The sequence below is a fragment of the Canis lupus genome, chromosome 16 (assembly GCF_003254725.2).
Source record: "Canis lupus dingo isolate Sandy chromosome 16, ASM325472v2, whole genome shotgun sequence".
Taxonomy (NCBI): domain Eukaryota; kingdom Metazoa; phylum Chordata; class Mammalia; order Carnivora; family Canidae; genus Canis; species Canis lupus.
Genome location: NC_064258.1, coordinates 30,711,860 through 30,733,099, shown reverse-complemented (window position 1 = coordinate 30,733,099; position 21,240 = coordinate 30,711,860). Strand labels below are relative to the sequence as shown.

The 21,240-nt window shown below is 37.0% G+C and overlaps 1 long non-coding RNA gene across 2 annotated transcripts in view; it reads left to right on the top strand.

The window, feature by feature from the left end:
• The window catches only part of LOC112646505 (uncharacterized), a 39,916-nt gene extending 24,864 nt beyond the window's left edge, over positions 1–15,052 (top strand). Inside the window, exons 6-8 of one of the 2 annotated variants that reach the window (XR_007402649.1) lie at positions 3,194–3,310; positions 7,751–7,819; positions 15,005–15,052. This is a non-coding gene — a long non-coding RNA (uncharacterized LOC112646505). Of the gene's footprint in view, positions 1–3,193; positions 3,311–4,905; positions 5,307–7,750; positions 7,820–15,004 lie in introns of those variants that run through there. The other variant, XR_007402650.1, reaches the window with a different exon arrangement.
• The last annotated feature ends 6,188 nt before the right edge of the window (positions 15,053–21,240 follow it).

Here is a 21,240-nt window from a genome sequence, read left to right as displayed (position 1 = left end):
AATGAACAAATAGTTCATAGCACTCTCTTTTCATCCTTTTTTATCTGTATAATTCATTAAAATGTCCTCACTTTCATTTCTGATTTAGTTATTAAAGTTTTCTCTCTACTTTGTGAATTTAGCTAAAGTTCTGTCAGTTTTGTTGAATTTTTTGGAGAACCAAGACTTGGTTTCACTAATTTTTTCTAATGATTACCTATTATCTATTTTTTTATCTATTTTTTCTCTGTGCTATAATCTATGTAAACATTACAACTATAAATTTCCACCTTAAAACTTCTTTCACTGCATCCCCCAAATTTTGTTATAATTTTTTCCTTTGTCTCAAGATATTTTCTAATTTCATTTATGATTTTTTCTTTGACTCATTGTTTGAATGAGGTTTTTACACATATTTGCAATTTTCCAGTTTTCCCTCTGCTATTGGTTTCTACTTTTATTCCACTGTAATCAGAAATGATACTTTGTATAACATTAATCTTTGTAAATGATTAAAATTGTTTGTGGTCTAATATATGGTCTATATGTGCATAAGAGAAAAATGTGTATTCTGCTATCTTTGGATGGAGTACTCTGTGCATGTTTGTTAGGTTCAATTGGTCTATAGTATTCATGACTTCTATTTTCTTATTTATCTTCTATCTGGTTGCTCTATCCATTAATGTAAATGTGGCTTTGAAGTTTCCAGTTTCCTACTATTATTGCAGAGCTGTCTGTTATCTCCCTTCAATTCTGTCAATGTTTGTTTCATAAACTTTGGAGCTCTTATACTTGGTACATATATGTTTCTAATTGTCATATCTTCTTGGTGAATTGACACTTTAATCAATATATAATGTCCTTTTTCTCTCTTATAACAGTTTTTGACTTAGTCTATTTGTTTGGTTTTACTATAGTATAGCTACCGCTAATTTTCTTCTGGTTATTTGCACAAAATTTATTTCTCATCCTTGTACTTTCAACTTAGCTCCATTCTTAGGTATAAAGTGAGACTCTTGGGACACCTGGGTGGCTGAAGTGGTTGAGCACCTGCCTTTGGCCCAGGGCATGATCCTGGAGTCCCGGGATTGAGTCCCACATCGGGTTCCCTGCATGGAGCCTGCTTCTCCCTCTGCCTGCGTCTCTGCCTCTCTCTCTCTCTGTGTGTGTGTGTCTCTCATGAATAAATAAATAAAAGCTTTTAAAAAATAAATAAATAAAAATAAAGTGAGACTCTTGTGGATATCACAGAGTTGGATTCTGGCTTTATATCCATTCTACCAATCTAGGTGTTTTGATCGGGAAGTTTAATCCATTCACAAATTTTGAAGTAATTACTGATGAACTTATTTTTAACATATTGTTATTTATTTTCTGTATGTCTTAGAGGCCACTTTTAGGTGATAGGCTTGAACTGTGGAAACCTGAGTAAGGTAAAGGGACCTATAGTGACCACCAGGCCAAATGCAAATAGGCCCATTAGGAGACCCACCTCAAAATGTCCATAAGCCCTAGCTGACCAATGGGCTACTTACAGCCATGTGCAAGTGCCAACAAAGGAGAATTCCATATGTCCCCATACCTCTTCATCTTTTCCCCTTAACCATCCCCCCCACCCCCCACAGTCCTGCCAGCTATTCCCCTGCAGTGTATTCAATAAACTTCTCTTTGTTCTGCCTCAAGTGAATCCTTTCACCCCCTGTGCCACCAGCCTCCACCTGATTGGGTCACTCCACCTGTGTTATAACTTTATTGTCCCAACCATATTTCTATGTTTTTATATGGTTTCTATTTCTCCTTTGGCATTTGGTTGCCTCTTTCCTGAATCAATTTATTATATTTAAATTTCAGAGCCTCCCGGTGCATGGAGCCTGCTTCTCCCTCTGCCTGTGTCTCTGCCTCTCTCTCTCTCTCTCTCTCTCTCTGTGTGACTATCATAAATAAATAAAATTTTAAAAAAATAAAAAAATAAAAAAAAAATAAATTTCAGAGCCTGAAAAGGCTCATTTTCTCCAGTTTTAAACTTGTTTATTTTTTTTCAAAAAGGATCCACTGAACTTCTTTTCTTTGAATACATATATAAACTGCTGGAAACTTTCTCACCTAACCCAACACCTTGGCCCAGTAAATTTCTATGACAGTCTTTTTTTCTGAATATAGGTTTCATTTCCCTGTTTCTTTGGGAAGCTCATAATTTTGGTTTAAAAATTGGATATTTAAAATAACATATTGTAGCAATATCCTGGGTTCTCTTTGTTTTTTTTTTTTTTTCATTGTTTTTATTTTGAATATCCTGCCTTGAATGAAAGTGTGGAATCTGTCTCCCACCCAGTGCAAGTGATGTTTATTAGCTTTTGATTTTTCTATTTTATGTCCTAGTCTGGTTGCCTAGGGTTTGCCTAGGGGTTGCATTGCTTAGTGGTTAGCAAGGTGATTTGGAAAGAGCTTATATCCAAACACCTGAAGCCCATAAGGCTGCCATCCTGTGCATTTAGAACTCTGTGGTTTGGGGAGCACATTCAAATTTAGAGCCAGTGCCCACATTTCCCTTGCCTTTTACTTTGTGCTGGAATCTCTCAGGTCTCCTGTGCTCCTATATGTAGTTTCCAGGCAGATAGAACTTATCTTAGCTCTTCTACGGCTCTCACCTTTCCAGAATCTCACATAAATTTCTGCATGATTGCTTGCCACAACTTGGGACCTCAATCTTGGGATTGCACAGTCGCAGGTGTTTCCCATTCATTTCCTATGGAGTGTTCCATTTCAAGCTGATGAAACTAGCAGATGTCCCCCCTGCCCAAAACTGAGTCTCCCACTCTGGCAGCAAAACTCTTAGGACTGTTGCCACTCCTATGCTGGCAAAACCATAGTTCTTACTAGTCAAGTGAGGAAGGAAGGATAGGAGTACCTTAGTCCAGAAAGCCACAGACTCCCACTGTTCTTACCCTCAAACTTGTCTCATTTTGTCCTCTTGGTTTCTCTCAATACCTCTTATTCTTAGAGCCCTGAAATGGCTTTTTTTTTTCCCCAGATAGTGTTTATTGACACTCAATGCCTCCATAAGCATAAGTTTGTTTTCTTTATCAAGTTTGAGTACTCTGAAGTAGTTGTTGTATTCTACAGCCCACCAAGGTAAGTTAGCTAAAACAATACTCTTTGGATTCCTCCTTAATTTGATTTTCATAAATTCTGTCTTGCAAACTTTTGTTTTCAGCTATTTTGGGGGAGCTTTATCAATCACAAACTCTTAGTGAACATCCCTATCTACTAATTGTGTGCTGGATTATAAACATATGGAGAAGAATGACATACTCCCTGCAACCTTCCTGAGGTAAATGATCTGTTTAGCATTTTGTGTAGATTTTGTTTAGCATCTTGTTTCCTGCCAGTGTGTTTTCAATTATTTTATTTTGTTAAATATTATAAAAAGTCTTATGTAAATTGCATAAACAAAATTGCAATATCTGAATTTTTCAGTAACATGACTCTTCAGTTTGTTCATTCTGTTGATGAACTTTCATTGATGTTTATTTCCCGGTATTTGCCATACTGACTGTAAGTTTATTTGCCCAGGTTTTATGGGGGGAAAAAAATCCCAGTGTTCAAGGGTACTCTCTCCAAAGAGGACATCCTTTCCCTTCTGCTACGTACGCTCGGCCTGGGACTCTACCTGTCTAGCACAAATTAGTTTCATGGTTTCACACAGACAATATAATTTTGACCCTCAAACCTACATTTGGGAAGGCCTCATTTAAAATTCTTAGATTTTTTTTTTTTTTTGACCTAGATTTTAGGCCAAGACAGATGACTCTTTTTTGTGGCCTTTCTTTGTTGATAAGTGGATATTTCCGGTCCACATTTTCAGTTGTGTTGAAGTACTTAACGGGTCCCTGGTTTGTATGTAGATCTCAAGTCTAATTCCTCCCTTTTGGAAGACCAAAGAATTAGCCTCTTGTCCTCATAATTAGCATTAAAATGCAAACCCATAGGCTGTAGACTTTGTTAGATACATCAAAACAAACACAGCCTCAAAGTAAGCTTATCATTCTGATTTCCAGAAAAATTTAAAAAATTATAAAATTTTTGGCTTCTGCACTTTCCCCTTAGTTTTACATGAACTTGACAATGCAGTATAGAGAGGTTTTTGCATTATGGTATTTAATGCAGGATTTCTAGGTCTGTTTGCTTTTTTTCTGGTGCCACAAGCAGAAATCACCATAGTGGTTTTAGTAATTTTTAGTTTCTACTTAGAAAATTATACATATATTTTCAAAAAGTAAAGAAAAGAAAATCATACACATATAAATAATGTTTGTTACCTAGTCTCCATTCTGGTAAGTATAATTTTAATAATACAATTAACCTTTGAACAACGTGGGTTTGAACTGTGTGGGTCCACTTATATATGGGTTTTTTTTTTCAATAAATATATTTAAAAATTTTTTGGAGATTTGTGATTTTGAGAAAATTTGCAGACAAACTACATTGACTAGAAATGTTTAAACACTAAGAAAAAGTTAAGTATGTCATGAATCCATAAAATATATATAGATGTCTCTTTTTTCACATCCTACCACAAAATATGCACAAATCTATGATAAAAAGTTAAAATTTACCAAAACTTACCCACACACTTACAGACCATACATGCCCCCATTCCCAGTCCAGGGAAATGTAGGCAAAGGTAAAGATGCAGTATCAAATCATGACTGCATAAAATTAACTATACTACATACTGTAATAACTTCAGAGCCACCTCCTGTTGCTATTGCAGTGAGCTCAAGTGTGGTGAGTAGCCACTTGAAATGCCATGTGATCCTAATCATCTCCCCATAAACAGTTCATCTCTCCAGTAAACTGCATATGGCAGAAAAAAAGTGATCTCTTGAATTTCTTGTGTATTTTTCATCATGTTTACTGCAATAGTGTAAATTTTGAATAACACCATGGGACCTATACGAAATGCTACTAGTGATTCTGGAGATGCCCCCAAGAAGCAGAGGAAAATCATGACATAACAAGAAAAAGTTGACTTGCTTGATATGTACCAAAGATTGAGGTCTACAGCTGCAGCTGCCATCATTTCAAAATAATAAATCCAGTGTAAGGACCATTGTGGAAAAAGAAAGGGAAATTTGTGAAGCCATTGCTTTGGTTAAGCCAACTGGCATGAAAATCTGGGACTTTTTGTAAGTACCTTTTTATCTCATATTGAAAATGCAGCTTTGGGACACCTGGGTGGCTCAGTGGTTGAGCGTCTGCCTTTGGCCCAGGGTGTGATCCTAGAGTCCCAGAGATCGCATCCCACATCAGACTCCCTGCGCAGAGCCTGCTTCTCCCTCTGCCTGTATATCTGCCTCTCTCTCTCTCTCTCTCTTTCTTTCTCATGAATAAATAAATAAAATCTTAAAAAAAAAGAAAATGCAGCTTTAATGTGAGTGCAGAATTGCTATCAGAAAGACTTACCTATAGACTCTAATATGATTTTTTAAAAAGCAAAGTTATTATATGACAACTTAAAGCAAATGGAAGGTGAAAGATCTAAAGCTAGAGAATGTAATGTTAGCAAAAGATGGTTTGATAATTTTAAAGAGAGGTTTTGTTGCCTGGTGGACCGGGGGAGACCTCCGGCCCTGAGTCATCTACTTAGCCCATCCATATTGGAGTTTCTTGGTCTCTTAGCAAGAAAGAATTCAAGGATAGACCAGACACAGTGGTGAGCCTTGCAAGTAGAAAAGTTTATTAAAGTGAGGATATACTCTCAAGAAGTGAGAGAGGGTGAGCTAAAGGGAGCAATGAGCCTGGGTTGGGTCTCTATAATTTATTGACAATTGTACCTAGGGAATGGGCTCTTCATTATTTAGGGAGGAGATTTCATTGACAGCAGTGTTTCATATCTTTTCTCCCTTACTTGGTCAGCATTCCTGGCCTTCTTTGTCTTGGGCCTGTCTGGTCTGATCCAGCTTCTTGTGGCTTTGTTTTTGGAGTGCTGCCAGAACAGGTCTCTAACTCCTCCTCTCACGTAGTAGGCCATGATTTCCCCCCCCCTTTGCTAGCCTCCAGGCATCTTGTTATAACCTAACTGCCTACCCTAACAGTTTGGCTTAAAAATTGCAAACATAACAATAGAGGTAGCTTCTCCCCACTAAGAGGCTGACAAGTTCCTAGGTGCCATCAAGAGAATCAGTGAGGACAAAGGATATCTGCATTAACAGGTTTTTAATGCAGATGAAAGTACCTTTTCTGGAAAAAAAAAAAAAAAAGATGCCACAAAGGATATTTATTAATGGTGAAGAGCAATGAGCACCAGGATTTAAGGCAGGAAGGAATAGGCAAATTCAATTGGGTTTATGATCAGGACAGCCCTTGTCTATAAATCTAATACCCTGAGCTTTAAAGGGAAAAGATAAATACCAGCTCTGGTCATGTGGTTGTACAATAAGGAGGCCTGGATAATGAGAACCTTTTTCTGGATTAGTTACAGTGATGCTTTGTCCCCGAAGTCGAGAAGTACCTTGCCAGTAAGGGACTGTCTTTTGAAGTTCTTTTGATATTGGACAATGCTTTTGTCACCCAGAACCCCATAAATTCGACAGCAAAAGTGTCAAGGTAATCTATTTGCTCCAAAACACAATATCTCTAATTCATTGTCTAGATCTGGGGGTCATAAAGACTTTGAAGGCTTATTACACATAGTACTCTAAGGAAAGGATAGATTGTCAACCCTATGTAAGAGAACCTTGATGAAGAGAACATCATGAAAGTCTAGAAAGATCACACCTTTAAAGATGCCATTACTGTTTATATATATATATATATATATATATATATATATATATATATATATAAGTTATACATATATATATATAATAAAAGCCATGAAAGCCATCAAGCCTGAAATAATAAATTCCTGTTGGAGAAAATTGTGTCGAGATGTTACATAACTTCACAGGATTAAAAAAAAATAATCAAGGAAATCATGAAAGAGATTGTGGATATGGCCAAAAAGGTAGGAGATGAAGGGTTTCAAGACATGGACCTTGGAGAAATTTAACAGCTAAGAGACACCACACCAGAAGAATTAATCAAAGACAGCTTGATCTAGATGCATGCTTCTGAACCAGTGCCAGATGATAATGAAGAAGACATAAAGGAAGCAATACCAAAAAACCATATTGACATTAGACAACATGGCAGGAAGGTTCTGATTATTTAAGACTGGTTTTGACTTCTTTTACAACATGGACCCTTCTATAATATAGGCACTGAAACTAAGCAAATGGTGGAATGATTGGTACCATATAGAAATATTTTTAGAGAAACGAAAAAGCAAAGACAGAAGTTAGAATGTATTTCTCCAAAGTCAACTGCAAGTATGCGTGCCTCTGTCACTTCCCCTTCTGCCTCTGCCACCCCGGAGATAGCAAGACCAACCTCCCTTCTTCCTCCTCCTCAGCCTACTCAATGTGAAGACAATTAGGATCTATTCCATTTAGTTAATAGTGAATACTGATGATTGCATAGAGTGAAAAACTTAGCTGTTGTGTATGTGTGTCTTTGTGCGAAAATCTAATAACTGCACCATGGAACTATAAGAGACATTTTGTGCCATCAGCAGCAGCACCTAAGTATTCATCATGAAAAACCTGGTATGCAAGGCTCATGCAGAGGTGGATGGCCTATCTTTACATAGGCAGAAAGTGAGTGATATTTAATATAAAATTAATAATGTGTTAATTTTTTTTACTATTTTATGACTTTGCTTTTGAAGAATTACATTACTGGAGAGTATGTCTCTCTCTCATAACCAGAGAAACTATGTACCAGCCTATCATCACAGGTAAGTGCTTTTCAAAAATAACAATTTTTCTAATACTGTCTTATGAGTATGACTGTAATACTGTATTTATTTTAAATTTTATAATGACTAATTCATTAGTGTATAGGCTACAATAAAACAATCATATCAATTAGACAAGGCTGCCATATAGAAATCATATTGCCACTTCTTTATCAGCACATGAATCATTATACCTGCAAATAAATATGAATTTATTTTTCACATTATCTTTTCATTTTTATGTCTAGTGTTAGTAATATGAATAACATCTACACTGTTTTGTATTATATAAGACAATATTGATGTAGGTACTGACAGATGATTCATCTTATAAACAGATAATGTAAACTTAGGGTTTTGAGAAATGTAGTACAGGACTGTAAATGTATTTTCTCTTTCTTACGATTTTCTTAATAACATTTTCTTTTCTCTAGCTTACTTTATTGTAAGTATACAGCATATAATACATATGACATGTAAAATATGTTTTAATCAGCTGTTTATGTTATCAGTAAGCCTTCTGGTCAACAGTAGGCTAGTGGTAGGTAAGTTTTCGGGGAGTCAAATGTTATATATGGACTCTTGGCTGTGTGGGAGATCTATGCCCCTAATACCAGCATTGTTCCAAGGTCAAGTGTAATGTATTATGGTGGCTGAATCATCTGGAGCCTTGTTAAAAAAATTAGAATGAGAGCATTGTAGTTCACTCACAGTTTTAATGAGAATGACTGTATTTTGCTTTATAAATTTGGCTCTGCTTGGAATAGTCAATCATAAGAGTGTCTTCCTCTTTTCAGTTTAATAACTTTTAGTCAGAATATATATGCAGAATGTGGCAAATGTCTTTTTAGCTTCTATTGCGATGACTGCAAAGTTTCAAGTATTTAAGTATTTTTGCCCAGCAAGTGACAGCTGTTATCACCTTCAGGGCAGGGATCTTACTCCATCAGGAGCCACAGTCCCAGGCTGTCAACTCACTCTGTGTTCTGGTGTGGCAAGAAACATGAGTCATACACATATCAGATGGAACAGAGCTTACTTCCAAACAGAAGAGACAGAGCAACATCAGTTTCAATGGTGGCTGTTAGGCCCCCACAGCCAGTGGGTCCCCTCCCAAAGTGATAGAATGATGGTCTGCATGCACCCCTCTCCTGCAAGCAGAAGATCCTGACACCTCCCCCATGGGGTCTGGAATTCAGAAAGCTGAGAGCATGGCTGAGGGTCACATGATGCACACCCTTAAGCAGAACAAAGAAGGCATACATCAAGCCCCGAATAAGGAAAAATACTCCCAAATAGGGAGATATGCCCAGAATAGGCTGTGGGGACTCCTTAGCGTTCCATAAGGAAATATTTCAGACCCAAGGCCCACACTTCTGCAGACATGAGGGTAGAAAAATGAATGCACAAAAGGAAACAAACTGCCTTTCCCAAAAATTTTCTAGTATTGAACCTCTCTACATTCCTGAAAAATCCCTACTTGGTCATATTTTAGATATATATAAATATATATGTAAAGGTATATATATATTTTTTGCATATATATCATATATTACATATATACACATACAGGTATAATGCATTTGTTTTAATTAATTTAGAGCTTTGTAGTTATATTCATAATTTATTTGCTATATTGGGACACTGGGTAGCTCAATGGTTAAGCATCTGCCTTTGGCTCAGGTCATGATCCCAGGGTCCTGAGATCGAGTCCTACATCGGGCTCCTCACAGGGAACCTGCTTTTCCCTCTGCCTATGTCTCTGCCTCTCTCTGTGTGTCTCTCAGGAATAAATAAATAAATCTTAAAAAAAAAGAATTTATTTGATAGGTAGTTTTCTGTTTCTGGTACACACTGTGTATTTCAGTGAATTATGCTAGTTTTTTAATTAGGAAGGAATTTTTTTCTTAAATTTTCCTTGTCAACTTTTGAATTTCAAAAGAAATACACGTTCATTTTATATAGTGGAATAATGAAAAGATGCATAAAGTTAGCAATCTCTTCCCACTCTCAAAAATTTTGTCACTTTATTCCTACATTTTTCTGCAATAAAAATATACAAATACTTACATATTTCAATGTTTTTGTTTTGGTGCTTTATCGTTCTTATTAAAATGGAATCCAGAGTGCTCATGACTTAGTGTCCTATGTTAAAGACATTGGATATATTGGGTATCTCTTCAGGTCTACGTATGTAAATGTCTCACCTACTTTTTTTAATGGTTACATGATATTTCACAAGATGGATGAACTACAATTTATTCACAGTTTCCTCAGGTTAATGATTATCCATATAGGATTTACAAAGAATTTGTTATTGCTTTGTTGTTATTTGCCCCCACAAAAAATAAACATCTTTGTATATATAAATTATATACCAGTATTTTCAAGCTTATAAGATAAATTTATCAAAGTACCACTGTAGTGCAATAAATATTCTCGGGAAAGTTTCCCAAAGGGTAATAGTAATTCACACTCATCAGTAAAATATGAGTGAGCATTTCTTCTTCATAACATCATTTTTGTATTGTATCTTATGTTATAGGTGAACAGTAGAAGAATATTGTATACTTAACTGGCTTGCCCAGACTACTAATAAAATCAATTACTTCATGTGTGTATTTTCCATTGGATTTTCTCTTTTAGATAATTGCCTTTCTTTGATTATAATATTATCAAATTGCTTTTAGTTATTAATATATAGAAGCATGTTGTTACTAGAACTAGTAATTATTTTTTGTCATTTAAGTTGCGAAAATTTTCCCCATTTTATTGTTTGTTTTTGATGTTATCAAGTTATGATGTTTGGACATAATTTTTTTTTAGAGAGAGAAAGAGCAAGGGTGAATGGGCAGAGGGAGAGGGAGAGAATCTTAAATGTTAAGTCTTTTTTTTTTTTTTAAGATTTTTATTTATTCATGAGAGACACAGAGAGAGAGAGGCAGAGACACAGGCAGAGGGATAAGCAGGCTCCATGCACCGGGAGCCCGACGTGGGACTTGATCCCGGGTCTCCAGGATCGCGCCCTGGGCCAAAGGCTGGCGCCAAACCGCTGCACCACCCAGGGATCCCGAGAGGGAGAGAATCTTAAACAGGCTCCACACCTAGTACAAAGTCTGACGTGAGGCTCACTCTCATAACCCTGAGATCATGACCTGAGTTGAAATCAAGGGTTGGATGCTTAACCGAGTCACCCAGGTACCCTGGACACAATTTTTAAAATCATTATTGAAGTATAACTTACATATAGAAAAATGAACAAATCATACTTTTGCAGCTTAATAATTTATCACAAAGTGAACACAGCCATGAGGCCATCAGATAGATCAAGAAATAGGTCAGCACCAGCAGGAAAAAGACTCTCCTGTGTCTCTTTTTTATTCATCATACTCTCCCTCATCCCTCACTTTTAACACCCTGGATTAGTTTTGCCCATTATTAAAATGTATATATGTACACACATTTTAAACACATAATTTCAGGGGCACCTGGATGGCTCAGTTAAGTGTCTGCCTTCAGCTCAGGTCATGATCCCAGGGTTCTGGGATGGAGTCTAGGATATGTTGTGACAGGTGCTTCTCCCTCTCCCTCTGCCACCCACCCCCCCGGTGCTCTCTCTTGAATAAGTAAAAAGTCTTTAAAAAAACATAACATTATATCATTGCTATAATCAATTTTATTTTGCTAAAAATGTCATCTTTGTATTGCTTTTCTTCTGTTTTCATATTTGTCTTTTCATAAGGTATCTTTCTTCTGCCTGAAGAACTCCCTTTTAGTACTTTTATATCTGCTTGTGATAAATTCTCTCATTTTTTTGTGTGTGTGTAAAAAAAGTTTACCTACTTTACTTTCATTTAGAAGGATATTTTCTTTTCTTTTTATTTTTAAGATTTTATTTATTTATTCATGAGAGACAGAGAAGTGGAGACACAGGCAGAGGGAGAAGCAGGCTCCTCCCAGGGAGCCTGAGGCAGGACTCTATCCCAGGACCCCAGGGTCAGGACCTGAACCAAAGGCAGACGCTCAACTACTGAGCCACCTAGGTGTCCCTTGAAGGATATTTTCAGTGAATATAGAATTTAAGTTGACGTATTTTTCATTCTTTTGATGATACTATTCCACTGTCGTATAACTTTCATCATTTTGTTGTGAGGAGAACAATAATCATTATCATTACTCTGCCATTCCTTGGTTTTTACTGCTTCCTTCTAAAAAACAATTTCAGTCCTTTTTCCCCCTTCTTCCAACAGTTTTACTTGCTATAGTTTTGTTTTGTATCCTGCTTCAGCTTTTTAAGCATTTGAGTCTTTATGAGTTCCATCGATTCAATCATATTTTCAGGCATTATTTTTTCAATATTGCACGTGCCCTTTCTTCATTCTTGTCTTCTGGCTACTGAAATTCCAAGTTAGACTCTTCTAGAATGTAATATGTCTCTTGCGCTCTTTCCTCTATTTATCTCTGTTTTTTTTTCTCAATGTGTCATTCTGGATATTTTCTTCTGATCTCTCTTTCACATCCCCAATTATCTCTTCCTCAGTGTCTATTATAATGTTACTCATCCAACAAATTCTTAATTTCCATTATTACTCTATTCTTTAGATCTAGAATTTGTAATGGATTATTTTGACTTTTCTAGTTCACTGATTAAATTTTCCATATTTTCATGTAATTTGCTAAAATATTAATCATATTGATGTACTGATCTGTTATGTGTAAGAAATCATTTAATATGTTCTATACTATAGATTAAATTAATTACCTTTTACATTGATACTTAGTTCACTCTAATAGTCTGGCGATATCATTCCATGGTCTTTAGCCATCCACAATAGCTGATGCTAAATCTTTTCCTTTCTACATAATACATATTTTCAAAAACATCTGATAACTTTTAATAGTTCTCTATTCTGACATATCACTATGAAGTGTTGATATGTGGATATATTTTTATGTATTGCACTTAGTAATCTGAGTATAATTTTCAGCTGAATAATTATTTATGTCTTTAAGCTTGGGAAATTTTCATTTTCTGTTTTCTAAGAAGTTATTTCTCCACCATTTCCTTTATGATAATTCTCTGCAACTCAGATGTTTGTCAGAGTATCTCAATCTAACCTCAGAGTCTCTTAATTTTGCTTAAAGTTTGCAATTACACTTGTAGTTTTTTCTATATCTGAGGTCGCTTCAGTATTATTTTCAAATTAGCTAATTGTCTTTTCAACTTTGTCTGCCTTGAGCCTTGTGTTTATTACTTTTCCATTATTTGACCGTAATGTTCAGTTTCTAGATTTACATTTTTTCTTATTTACCAATACTCATTTCATTTCATTTGTTTGAATTCAGTTATTATTTATTTTCTATAATTTTGTAATCAATGTAGTTCTTTCTTTTACTGCTTGGAGCATTCCAAATAAATATATTTTAAGTTCTATGATGCCTTTTTTCTATGAAGCGTGAATTGACGTTCAAACATTGCATTTTTCTGTATTTTTTTTAACATCCTGTTATCTGCAAATGTTTTAGGATGTTGGTCAGTATGCTCATTTTAAAGGAGGAGGTTCATTTTCTCTTTCCTCCCCACTATCACCTCTGTCCTGTGACTACCACTCTTTGAACTGCAGATTTATGGCTACCTCCACTTAAACCCAGGATCCAAGTAGAAAACTAGGTCTTATAAAAGTCATTCAGGACATCTGAGTTGTAGTATTATTGGGGTATATCATATCAGCCCTTGAACCAGTATATGGCTAGGTTCAGTTCCCAGGGAAGAGCTGTGTCTTTGTAATTCTTGCCTCCCTAAATAGCAGTCTTAGGTTAGCTGATTTTTTTTTTTAAGGCAATTCCCTTGCGTTGGGGGATTCCATGCCAATCCCTTCTTTCAGTTGTACAACTGGCTCTGACATCTCATTTGTCATGGAACCATTTATTGCCCATTACATTGCATTATTCAGGTTTCTGTATTCCACACCTGCTTCAAGAGCCAGGGCCCAGAAAGTACACGGATTTAGCCCCAGTCACCATTTAGCAATTTTGTTTTGTTGATGATTCATGCAGATATTTATCTTGGTTTTGAGCCACGCTATATTTTTCAGTTTCATATTTGATATGTAGTCTCATTCCTGGGTGTCTAGACCAGACAAAGGTTAAAGTAAAATTATGAGGTCATCATGGTCAGAAGTTATCTTCTTTTTTTAAGGAGTCTTAAAAATGCTTTTAAATGTTTCAGTTCTGTTTTCACACATGCACACAAACCACTCTGATTAATTGTGCCAGTTCATTTATATACACACATAACACATATATGTATGTGTGTATGTATGTATGTTGACATGTGATATATGCCTATGTGTAGAGACATATTGATTCATTCATCTGTATACACATAGTTCATTCATATATACATATTTATAAATATATAATATTCTTTCATGTATATGTAAATGAAATGGCACATCTACCCAGAGTATGTATACATATATATATATGCATGTGCACATATATATGTATGTGTATATATATTGTGAGTGTGTATAATTTGCTTTCTCTTCTCAACAGAAAAGTTATAGTCAGTAGATTGAGTACAGGAGAATCAAAGGAGTTCTAGCTTTATCTTCTGTTTGGATTAGTTTCTTACCAAAGTAATAATAATGACCATGGTCTTCTAGTGATCCCTCCCAAATCTACTCTACAACTAGATTGTCTGTCTCCAGGGAAATTGGTACTTGAATTGGGATGAAGTCATCCTTATACCTGGTAAGATGAGTGGAATATGTGGTTGAATTAAATTGCAAATGGTACTCTCAAACTTTATTTTCAGTAAAATACTACTTAACATGTAAAGTAGATCCTTTCTCCTTCAAAATGCATGACAGCCATTTACTAATGAATGCTTTTAAATCTACTGTCTGAGCCTTAAGATATAACAAATTATAAATTCATAGGGTTTTTAGGGTTTGGGCTATAAAGATGGAGAAAGGAAGCAGGTATGGTAGGATTTGGGCCATGAAAGTCAAAGCTTTATTTGAAAATTGGAAACAATTCTGTTTGTTAAGCTAGCATTTTCTCTTTGCACACCTTCAAATGGAATTGTGAAATAGTTACTTAAGTCCTGCTTTAAAGAATCTACTAGAGCTGTCATCCTTCTCCTAGTGACAGGGATTAATTTATAATATCTTATTCCAGATGAGAAGTCAAGGAAAGTGAAGGAAAGAAGAAAATGAGAGCAGAAAGTAAAAACTAAATGGGAAGAAAACTTATGTTATTTTTCTCTTTCTTTCTTTCTTTCTTTTTTCTTTCTTTCTTTCTTTCTTTCTTTCTTTCTTCTTTCTTTCTTTCTTTCTTTCTTTTTTCTTTCTTTCTTTCTTTCTTTCTTTCTTTCTTTCTTTCTTTTCTTCTTCTTCTTCTTCTTCTTCTTCTTCTTCTTCTTCTTCTTCTTCTTCTTCTTCTTTTCTTCTTTTTACATTTCAGAGAGCCATTCCTTTCTTGTCTTAGTGATTTCTAGTTGGCATTTGTACAAGTCGCTTATGATTAAAGACTTTTAGGGGCAGCCCCAGTGGCACAGCGGTTTAGCGCCGTCTGCAGCCCGGGGGTGTGATCCTGGAGACCTGGGATTGAGTTCCACGTCGGGCCCCCTGCATGGAGCCTGCTTCTCTCTCTGCCTGTGTCTCTGCCTCTCTTTTGCTCTCTCTAAATAAATAAATAAATAAATAAATAAATAAATAAATAAATAAATCTTTTAAAAAAAAGAAAGACTTTTAGATAAATTCCTTTGATAGCATAGGCTACCCACTAAACGTGTACACTAACCTTCTGTTTGTCAGATTTTGTTCCAGAGCCCAGACAACCTCTTTTGGTTCTGGTACTCTAAACAGGTGCATTTGCCCTGTGAGTCCCCAATTTTGACACACAGATATCCTCCTGACTGTGTCTGTCTATTCCTTAGCCCTTTTCAGGGAGGAAAATGGGTAGCTTTAGTGTGAAAACATATCTACTGGCCTGAGTCATGTCTGTTTGTTGAAACTGTATCTAACTCTACCTTCCCACAGAGGTTTGCTGTGGGTGTTGTGCCAGAACCAGGGAAATCAATCACCTCCGGATTTCATAACATTAATTAGGGGATGGTAAGATTGGAATATGAGTTTGTTCAGTTTGTTACCATTTTGACTCTTGACTCTATTCTTAACCACAACTGGCAGGGCAACCGTTTCCTCTGGGCTGAAGTCTTCTGTTGGGAGATAGCTATGTGTTTAACCTATGTGTTCTAACTAAGGCTACATGGCAGTTATATGACTTTGAACTATAGATTTCTTTGTCTTTTTCTTCTTTTTTTAAAAAATTTATTTATTGATGAGATAAAAAGCGAGCGAGGGGAGGAGCAGAGGGAGAGGGACAAGTAGACTCAGTGCTGAGTGCTGAGACCAACTTAAGGCTCCATCCCAGGACTCTGAGATCATGACCTTGAGACTGTAACCTTGAGATCATAACCTGAGCTGAAATCAAGAGTCAGATGCTTAACCAACTGAGCCAACCAGGCACCCCTACTTTAGTTGTCTTTGGATGTCTCTTCCCTTGCCTCTTCTAGTAGGCACAGTGTCTACCATAATAGATGAAGAGGAACAAATGAATGAGTGACTAAATGATGTCCCAAGGCAGGATTTGAAAGGAACAAACAGAAACAAAACTGAGCAAGATAAAACCTGTCCCAGATAAACCTGTCCCAAATACATACTCCGCAGAGGTTTGGCAGCATCTTCCATTTGACAGTAAGAGCCATGGTGTTTTCTCCCATTGTGGAAAGACACCAGGCTATCCCTCAGCTACCACAAATACCACAAACTGCCAGGATGTGTAAACTGTCACATTTCTGAAGCTAAATGCCAAGGTCAGGTAACGTAGGCTCGCGTGTTGTGCTGTCATCCGAGGCTACATCTCTTATGAGTTAACATATCTCATCTTTTCTCCCCAGTTTATTATTTCTTTTAAGCACTAACACATTAATTTTTCTGCCAAAGAATTGTGTTTCTTGTTATTATTTTGAAGTTCTTTCATTCGTCTGTGTCAGCAGCTGAAGCTGAAACTCCAGGATGCATGATTCCAGGAGGAATTCCCTGGGTGCAAAATGGGGAAGGCACACTTGCAATGTCAGGAAAAACTTGTTTAGTTAGACTCTTATCTTGGTGGCCCACTGCCCTTTTTAAACGAATGTATTGGATTTTTGTACTTTATTTGCTGCTCTATAGCCCAATATCTAAAATGGACTTCTCTAATTTTGTGTGAGAGGGTTTACTTAACAAAACGATCCCATATTGCTTTTAACAGGGAAGACTGTTAACCTGGATTATTGTGCACAGATAGAACATGACATGTGAAGAACTCACAGCTCCCTGGTTTTGAACATCCTTTTTACCCCATGCTTCCAGCAGGTTCATGAATCATGAGCTGGGCTGTGAGCACACAGTGCTGCTGAATAAAATTCAGCATGTTCTCCGAAAGTCGCATGCATTTCTAAAATGTGCTGCTCTGATTGAACAAGACCTTCCTGGGGGAAATGATTGGCACAGAGTATTCCCTATGGAAATATCACTTGTAGAATATCTCATTTACTTCCATTGCCAAGTTCACCCATTGAAGTTGCCAGCTGTTGCCCTTTTGTCCAGTTGATATTTGGTCTTCTCTATTTATTATCATAATTGTATGATTGCTACAAATGGTGCTTTTATCAGAAATATCCACCAGTTGTGTCTTCTGAAACACTAGTCAGCTTCTGGGAAGAGAGAGGCTATAGTGTTAACACCTCAAATGTGGGAAGACTACCCTTTTCCTATAACCCATGCCTAGGAAAGGATCTGTGTGCAGTGTACAAACATCCTACAAACCTTAAGAGAAATTCTTGGAGCAGTTCTAACTAAAATTGCCAGTTGAGCCTGGAAGGTTAGATAAAAGCACAAATATATTACAGAATTCTTTTCAGGTCTTCTTTCCCGAAGTCTTTTTTTTTTTTTTTTTAAGATTTTATTTATTTGAGAGAGAGAAAGAAAACAGGAGCAGAGGGAAGGGGCAGAGAGAGGGAGAAGCAGACTCTCTGCTGAGCAGAGAGCCTTTCGTGGGGCTAGATCCCACGACCTCGAGATCACGACCCCGAGATCATGACCCTGAGGTCACCACCTGAGCCAAAGGCAGCCACTTAACCAACTGAGCCACCCAGGTGCCCTTTCTTTCCCTTAGTCTTAATGTTCAATGTTCTTAAGCTCATTTCCTCTCCCTTTCAATTATAGCTGTATTCCTTTCCGAAAAGTCTTGATCTCACTGACATCTGACATCGTGCTTTTGTTCAGATTTTAAATAAGGCACTTCCTGCTCCTAAAAGAATCCAGGTATCTAGTTTAGGACAATCCAAAAATATCTCCATACTTTCCAAAAGTTTCCACGTCTAAGGTCCTTTTGCTGTCTCCTGAGTGTCTGTTTTGTCTTTAGTAATCTAGATACAAACTACAATCCCGTCACCAGTTTTCAGAAATTCACTTGCCTCCATAACCTTAAGGATGATTTGGAGCTACCAGGAGAAAGGTCACATCTTGGCTGGGCGTGGCTTTCCACCAACCCTTTGGCTCCTCTCTTCCTTCCCCAAATTCTAGAACAACAGATTCTTCCTCTTACTTATCATGTATTTCTATTTTCTTTAACTTCCCTTGGAGTTTTACTATTTACACCAAGCAGGTTAGTTAACATCTTTAAATACTTTTCCCCAGTCAAATACAGAGCTTTTCTTAAGGAATTATAGTAAGCCATTAAAAAAATTCATTATATTTGGAAAAAAATTCATTATATTTGGAAGGATGTATCTCTCCATGCTCAGTCTCTATCTCCTCTCCTTTTAAGTTTGATTCAACTCAAACATTTTCTATTTTTGAGACTAGTTGGGCTAAAGATGGTCAAAGGCAATGCAAGTGGAAATGTGGTAGAATGTTTCGTAATCTTTCTGTATAAAGTGTTAGAAAATAGTCAATTCAAACAACAAAGAATTGAGAAATAACACTTTACCAAGTCTGTTCATTGAGTTAATATTACCAGATTACAGCTAATACCTTTAGGGTGGCTATAATCCCAAATAACCTATCTAGAACATATTTTGCATTCGTTACATAATTGCCCCAATTCCAGAATAGGTGGCTTAATTTCTGATTTGGCTGTACTGAGTATTCAGACTCATAACATACTATGGTTGAAAATGATGGATCTGAAAAAGGATTGCTCTTAGAATCCTCTAGTCAAGGGACACCTGGGTGGTTCAGTGGTTGAGCATCTGTCTTTGGCTCAGGTCCTGATCCTGGGGTCCCGGGATAGGGTCCCACATCGGGCTCCCTGCAGAGAGCCTGCTTCTCCCTTTGTCTGTGTCTCTGCCTCTCTCTCTGTGTGTGTCTCTCATGAATAAATCAATAAAATCTTAAAAAAAAAAAAAAAGAATCCTCTAGTCAAATACCCTCATTTTTCCAGATGAGGGAACTGAAACCAGATATTGACTTGCCCCATGTTATAGAACCAGTCCCTGGCAGTGTCATGTCCCTGGCAGTGTCATGGGCTAGTCCCTTGGTGTCCGGACTCTTAGGCTGGTTCTTCTACTATGCTTTGCCGCAGTTACCTGGCTGGAGACATTGATCCTGGGCAGTGACTATTCAATTTATTTCTCCAAATGGAATGGAAAACAATTCATTTATGTTTAAAAATAGCCAGAATTAGATTATTACAGGATATACCAATATATGGAACATAATTAGTGCGTGGTCTATAATTCATACATGACGTGTAATATGTGGGAATAATATAGAAGGTTCAACTTTTCCCAACTCAATAGCTAAATAGTACTGAGAAGGATGAGGGGGAATGTATATTTCTGGAACACCTGATTGAATGGACACTACCTCAACCTTCATCTTGGGTTTAGAATCACACAACCTTGTGTCTCATTCTTGATGTTTAGACACTCACCTATGTGATCTTGGCCAAATCACTTCTATGCTCAGCCTGACTTTTCTTATCTACCAGACAGGCATAATAGTACCTATATTCTAGGATTTGGTACTCCTATGGAAAAAAAAAAGTGAAACACCCATTCCTTGAACAGAGTATGCTCTCAAAGTTTTCTTATTTCTCTCTTTCTGTCTCATTTGTCATTGCAGTTTTACTTTATTAACTAAACTAATAATACTAGCTAATCTATTTCTTAGATATGTTTTCTTTTTAATTTTATTTATTTGAAAGACAGAGTAAGCAGGGAGAGAGAGCACACATGACCAGGGGCAGAGGGAGAGGGAGAAGCAGACTTCCCCACTGAGCAGGGAGCCCAACCCTGGGCTCGATCCCAGGACCCCAGGATCACCACCCAAGCCAAAGGCAGACGCTCGATTGACTGAGCCACCCAGGCGCCCCTCCTAGATATTTTTTAATAAATAAAATTGTTTTTACTTTTGCTCCCTCTGGGGACAGTAGTAATACTTAAATACTATCTTGGAAACATAGTAATTCTTTTTTCTTTTCTTTTCTTTTCTTTCTTTCTTTCTTTCTTCTTCTTTCTTTTTTCTTCTTTTTTTTTTTTTTTTTTTTAGAAAATACTCATTTGTGATAGAACTGCCACATAGTCTTGAAGAATAAGGAAAGTCAGAGGATGAATGACTATTTTCCAGAAGACAGGTAAAGCATATTTGGTAGATTAATTCTCAATTCACCTTCTCAGAGGAAAAGGACAAAACACTCATTTACCAAGATTCTAAAGAGATTTCCAGGCAAGTCCCCAGCCAGCCCCACATTAGTCTTTGCTTTGAAGCATTCATTCCCCAGAGCTTGGTTTTCTTGACCAGGACCAAAACCTTTTATTGAGCTGCCAGAAGACTGGGAGAAACAAGTGTCTCCTCTCAGTGGCCTTCACATGTCTGGTGGCATTCAGGAGAGGGATGGTTTATGTGCTTATCAGGGAATCAATCTTTCTGCCTACTCTCCTCTTTTTCTTCAGAAGAAAGGAGTTAACGCAATTACCTCATTCAGAACAATTACCTCACTCTAAACTGTTTATTCTCCTGAGAAAGTTGCTTGGGAGCAGGGAGCACTTTGGCCAGAGAGAGATAGATTTTTCTAGAAGTACTTGTATCAATATTGAGGGTGGGCAGTGGGGAACCGTTAAGAAGGTTTGCTTTGGAGCCAAGACTTCATTTTCTGCTGGGGTCAACCAGGCAAAAGGGGACACGTATTCTAACCAGTGGGGTTTCTGGCACCACATTGGGGGCTCACTACCGAGAGGTGACACCCGCTCTGACTCAGTCCCCCGGTCTGTTCTTCCATCTGAAACTGTGTGGCCTAAGGCAATCTCTCCGAAGTTACTAGTGCGGAGGGAAGAATAAGAGGCAACCACCAGTACTTTCAAAAGC